The following is a 6,000-nucleotide window of genomic DNA, read 5'->3' as shown; positions in this document are numbered from 1 at the left end:
GAGACTGCTCGAGAAATTCGATCATCAACGATGATGATGATGATGATGATAATGATGATGATGATGATGTACAAACTTCCAGTACTCCATCACCAAACTATCAGGACCCTCCCCCACTGTTCTTTTGTCACCTCTAGCACAGCTGTTTATTGGTCCTCCAAACCCCTCACTGTTACATAATCTGTTTTGTGATCCAAACTGAGTGTGTTAATGTTCAATATAGCCTATTCTCTTGTATTGTCTATCTTTATATCACCTAAATTTCATCCTTATTTAATGGAAATAGTGAGATAATACTTTTGAATTTTTTGCACAGTGATATATATCAGATACAATTTTAATAATTATTTACTAGTATAATTATTTTAAAGGACTTTTTTTCAATAGAAATTTTACCTTAGCTACTTACCTCTTCTTCCTTATTTCTATTTTTTTATGAACCTTTATTAAGCAAGTAAAAGTCTAATTGCTGTTTCTCTTTTTTGGGGGGTGGTGGTCACACCCGGTGTTGCACAGGGGTTACTCCTGGCTCATGCACTCAGAAATTACTCCTGGTAGTGTTCAGGGAACCATATGGGATTCTGGGAATGGAACTGGGGTTGGCTGCATGCAAGGCAAATGCCCTACTCACTGTACTATAGCTCCAGCCCCTGCTGTTTTTCTTTCTCTCTTTTTGTATCCATTGATTTACTTATTTATCTTTAATTATCTGTCTCTACTGCTTGCTATTTCTAATAAAGAATTTTTTCTACATTGTATCCATTGAACTTTGCAAATATTTCAAGTTATGTTGTTTTTATGCATACATTGCATATGCTGGGTATATAAAATGTCATGGGGGGTTTTGGTTTCACAATCAAGTATCTTTCAAGTGATCGTGCAGAAAGACTATTGAGAGAGTTTCATCAGAGAGATTTTAGATAGGTTATAAGATAGGCAGTACTTTGATATTATGCAAAGCATAATAAGTGATAGTTAATGCTGCCTCCAAATATTGAAAAAAATGTATAAGAAAACAGACTTGGTAGATGTCATATCAGAGAACTAAAATGTCACCTGTTTAATGTGGTAGAACTGATATTAGAAACTCTCAGAAGATAAACCTCAACTAGGTAGAAAGAAAAGTATAATGATGACTATAGTCATATCATTCCTATCTCAACTCACATTTTTATATGGTGTTATCTTTGTGTATTCATCAACAGAGGAACCCAGGTGTGTGGGACCGATTGCTGAGATCTTCAAGCCTGCTTGGCTCGGGACTGGGCCTCCTCCACCCAGATAACCCGTTTTCCAGTAGCTTGGCTGTCACACCCACAAACAGCCCCACTCCTGCCCCCCGGCGCCATATAATTTCATCAACAACCAAGACCCAGATACTGTAAAGCAAAGCTCCTGAAAGAGAGTGAAGCAGAATTTCCTACCCCAGTGCCAGGTTGTCTTCACCAAGGCCTCTCAGAAGAGGATGGTTTGACTCTTTTTCCCTGCCCCAATCAGAACCCCAGCTGCTGAAAATCTCCAGAACCCAAACACAGCCATGCTCAAGGCCACCCTCCACACGCTCGGGCAAGCCTCATGCATGAAGGTACCGGCAGAGGAACCCAGGTATGCGGAACCCATGGCTGAGATCTCCAGACCTTCTAGGGTCAGAAATGTGCCTCCTCTACTCAGATCTGACATTTTACAGGAGCTTGGCAGTCACACCCAGAAATTGTCCCCGGCACCATGCAATCTCATCAACAGCCAAGATCCAGAGTATATAAAACAAAGCTCCCAGAAGAGAGTGATGCAGAATCTCGCATGGCAGAGTCTGGCAAGCTACCTGTGGCATATTTGATATCCCAAAAACAGTAACAATAATGGATCTCATTCCCCTGACCCTGAGTGCGACTGGGAGAAATGGAGAAGTTACTGGCACCCTCTTGAGAAAATTGATGAGCAGTGACAATCAAGGACAGTGGCAGTGACAGTGATTTATCTCAAAACCTCCTCCACTCGATTAGGGATACATATAATGCCCAAACAATTAAACAAGCAAATATGCTACTCTTAAGAACTTTAACTTTACCTGATAAAGTAATCTTTATCAGGTAAGGTAATCTTCACAGGTTCCAGAGGACTATCATTTAGTGAATTATAGATTACCTATAGAAAGAGTGTATCAAAATATATTACTCTATGATTCCACGAGTTGACCAAGTACCAGAAGGGATAGGTGCTAAAGGAAACACCAAGGAGAGTTGACAATTTATATTGCTAATGTCTTTAGTCAATAGCATAACATACCTTGGGGACTGGAGAGATAGTACAATAGTTAAGGTGTTTGCCTTGCATATGGCTAACTTGTTACTATCCTCAGCAAACCATATGGTCCCTGTACCACACCAAAAGTGATCCCTGAGTGTAGAGCCAGGAGTTAACACTGAGCACTGCTGGGTATGGGCCCACAATAAAAAACATACCAATTTCTTAAATTTCTGAATATGATGTTTAGAAATCTGCGATTTAGAAATTATAAAATCTAATTAGAAAATCTAATTCTAATTAGATTTAGAAATTATTAAGATAATATAATTCTAAATTTATGATTTCTAAACATAAGGTGAACAGGGCAATTGTTTCTAAGTAAACATAATTGCTCTGTAATCTTATGTCTCTGTTATGTTCAGGAATTTTTCAATGCTGAGCTTTTAATAATAGTTTTCAGCATGTGAATAAAGATGAAATACTAAGCCTATACATATATCATCATACACATGGAGCAAGACAAAAATTGCTTTGCTTTTCCTGAGATGTAAATATATGTTTATTTTAATATAAAATATTTAACTACTTTAAGTTTTTCTATATTAATAAAATTAACATGTGAAAAAATATATATACCTAATTTATAAAGACAAAAATACTGACAAAAAGTAAGAGGAATATTTCTTTTAATCAAAAGATAGCTGCTTCTCTGGAATTAGATTTTAAACTGCGCTTCTCAGAGATCTGAACACACAAACACACACACACACACACACACATATAACAGTACGGTCTCACTAAATGCTTCTTATATACTCTAACAAAAAATATAAGAAAACTAGGTGAAGTAGTTTTATATGACAGCTTGGCTTTTAAAACTGAACTTAATAGCTTACTTTTCTAAATGTAGAGGTCTAAGACTTTACTATTACTCTCCAGTAGAATAAACATTCAATAAATTCTTGGAAAAGTTTAACAAATAAATGTAAAAATTTGCAAATAGATATTATTTTATTCAACATAAAACAAATATTTTATTTTACATATGAAATGATTTCTACATGTAAGTATATCTCTCATTTAATAACTATTTAAATATCTTATGAAAAATAGGTCTTTGGTTTTCATGATAGTACTATGAAGTATTAGTAGGATATAGAAGCATCTTATATTTTAAGGTGAATTTGAATGTTGAATGCTCAGGAAAAAGATATTGAGTTATGAAATAGAATATTGCATATATATTAATAGACGATAGCAATATATTTACTGTATTTACTAGCATTATAAACAATACTCTTATCTATTGATCTATTTAAAGTTTCATTCAACTATGATTCACAAAGTTATTTTTTATTTTATGAAAGCTCTTTATAAAGTTAAGAAATTGGCATTTCCTTAAAATCAAGTTCTTTGTCTTCCAAACATGCATTTTCATACTTACATATGTATTTTATATCCAAATCCACATTTTTGATATATTTATATTTCAGCCATACTTACGTTTGAGATTATTGATGGTAATTCTCAGACTTAAATGTGTGGTACTGATAGAACTCATAACCTCTTACATATAGTAGGCAGGTACTCTATATTTGAACCGTATTCACAGCTATCTTTGGAACAGTTTATTCAATTTAATTATACTCTGATAACAGACTGACTATATGATAATTAATGGATAAATAAAAGTAATTCTCTAATTACAGAACACTTCCTGCTTCAACAAACAGCAATTCAAAAATGTGGAAAGACTTTAAGATCTAATAAGTGAAAAAGAAATATTCGTGTATAATTCTAATAAGCTCTACCTCATTACCAGTATGACATCAATCTACCATCTGTAAAACCAGTGGCCTTTTTTATTTCCTGTCAGGGATGAAAATTTCCCTGATATAGTGTAATCCAAATATGTATTCTTTGATCTTGAATAGAGTTTCTCGGGGAAAAAAATAAATGAAAAGCAGTTGGTTCACAAAACTATCTTATTTTTTTAAAAAGCCATCCTAACATAAAACCTGTTTCTAAATTGCCCTATTAGAGCTTCCCTTTAAAGCTGTTGAGCTCAAGTTGTATTGCACTGCTGGAGATAGTAGAGACATAGTGTCTCTAAAGAAGACAAGTGTCACTAACAATACAGACGCTTTCTCTCTCAACTAATTCTTTTATTATGGTTCTATTTTGTCTGAAATCTTTCATTTTTTCAAATCTTTGTGAATAGAGGCAAAGTTACAGAACAGTAGTCATGTCAATGCCTTGATTCTTGTTCTTGCTTTCAAACAGAACTTTCTGACCTCTTATAGTCTTTCTCCATCAATTATCTCATGGATTCTTGCAAGTCCCCTCAGGCCTACCCATTAATAAATTCAGTCTGATGCATGACTCAGTATGTTGGTATCCTCCACAATAGTGAATGGGAAGACCTACGAAAGGATACTTCTTATAGTACTGGGTGTTGAAGAAAAAATTTTCTCTTTTTGTGTTACATATTCTCTGTGATCTTCAAAGCAAAATATCTTTTTGGTATTTATAAAGTAATTGAAGGGACTAGAAAGATTATGTAGCAGGTAGGTGCTTTCCTTGCACATGGAAGACCCAATTTTGATCGAGGCACTACATATGGTCTCCAGAGCAGTGCTTGGAGTCAGCCCTGAGAAGAGACAGGGGTCAGTCCTGAGAACTACTGGTTGTGGTCTCAAAGCAAGAATAAAATAAAACTCAAAAGGAAGTAGTGAAAAAAATGTTGATATTTCCACATTTCAATTTTATATTCTTTTCTAGTACTCAATGAATGGTGTAGCCTGTTTCCTTCTACTTAAAAATACATGCAGAAGCAATCTTGAGTCCTGTAAGGGTTAGTTAACAGAGTCTGTACAGAGCACTTGGGACCCATCCTTGGTACATAAAAATATTTTTTAAAAATAGGTGTCATCAAGATCATCATTAGTATCCTGATCATCCAATTTTCCTGGAATCCCTAAGACTATCTGCTAATACTAGGGGAAAAAAACTATAGTAATGCCCTTTAAGGTTTGTCACCTCTGCTTCTTCCATTCAATTATCCAGCTATTTATGCCTCTATATATTTCTGCCTACTGTCTCTTGACCTTGAACCTTTGCATATGCAAGTTTTACAAGAAAATAATGGACTACGAAAGTATTTATGTTAAACATATATCAATGTTATCTACATTTTTGTATTTTTAATGTTTATGAATTTTCATAATATTTTTCTATTATTGAGTATGCAGGTATTTTTCCTATTTAATATTGAAATTTTTATACCTTGTACCCTCACTCTTTCATTAGTCTTGCCAGGTTATTTCCCTTCCTCTAACTTACTAGTCTTTTCCTCAAAGAAACTATCTGTTTATTATTCTCACTGATGCTTATTTTCATTTTACTAATTTTTATTCTTCTCTCAATTTCTTTATTTTGCTATATATGAATTTTGAAGTAATAAAGAGGTCAAAAGAATTGCTGACTAAGTTATTATTAGGCATAGACTTATTGAAGAACTTTTATTATCAATTACCTCATCCAAGATTGGTTCTGTGCTCATTTTACATTTTCTGAATGCATCTGTACTACCAAAAACATTATTATATGTCTAGCCCCAATGTGCACTAGAAATTCAAATCCTATTTTGTGCAATTTTGAGCTATGTGTTTGTGCCAGCACATAGAACATGATACAGCGTTTAGTAGAAAATCTAATAAGTTGTATCGGATAAATACATAAATTTTCATGAAT

The sequence above is a fragment of the Sorex araneus genome, chromosome 2, assembly GCF_027595985.1.
Source record: "Sorex araneus isolate mSorAra2 chromosome 2, mSorAra2.pri, whole genome shotgun sequence".
Taxonomy (NCBI): domain Eukaryota; kingdom Metazoa; phylum Chordata; class Mammalia; order Eulipotyphla; family Soricidae; genus Sorex; species Sorex araneus.
The sequence above is the reverse complement of the archived record's forward strand: the minus strand, read 5'-3'. Positions refer to the sequence as shown.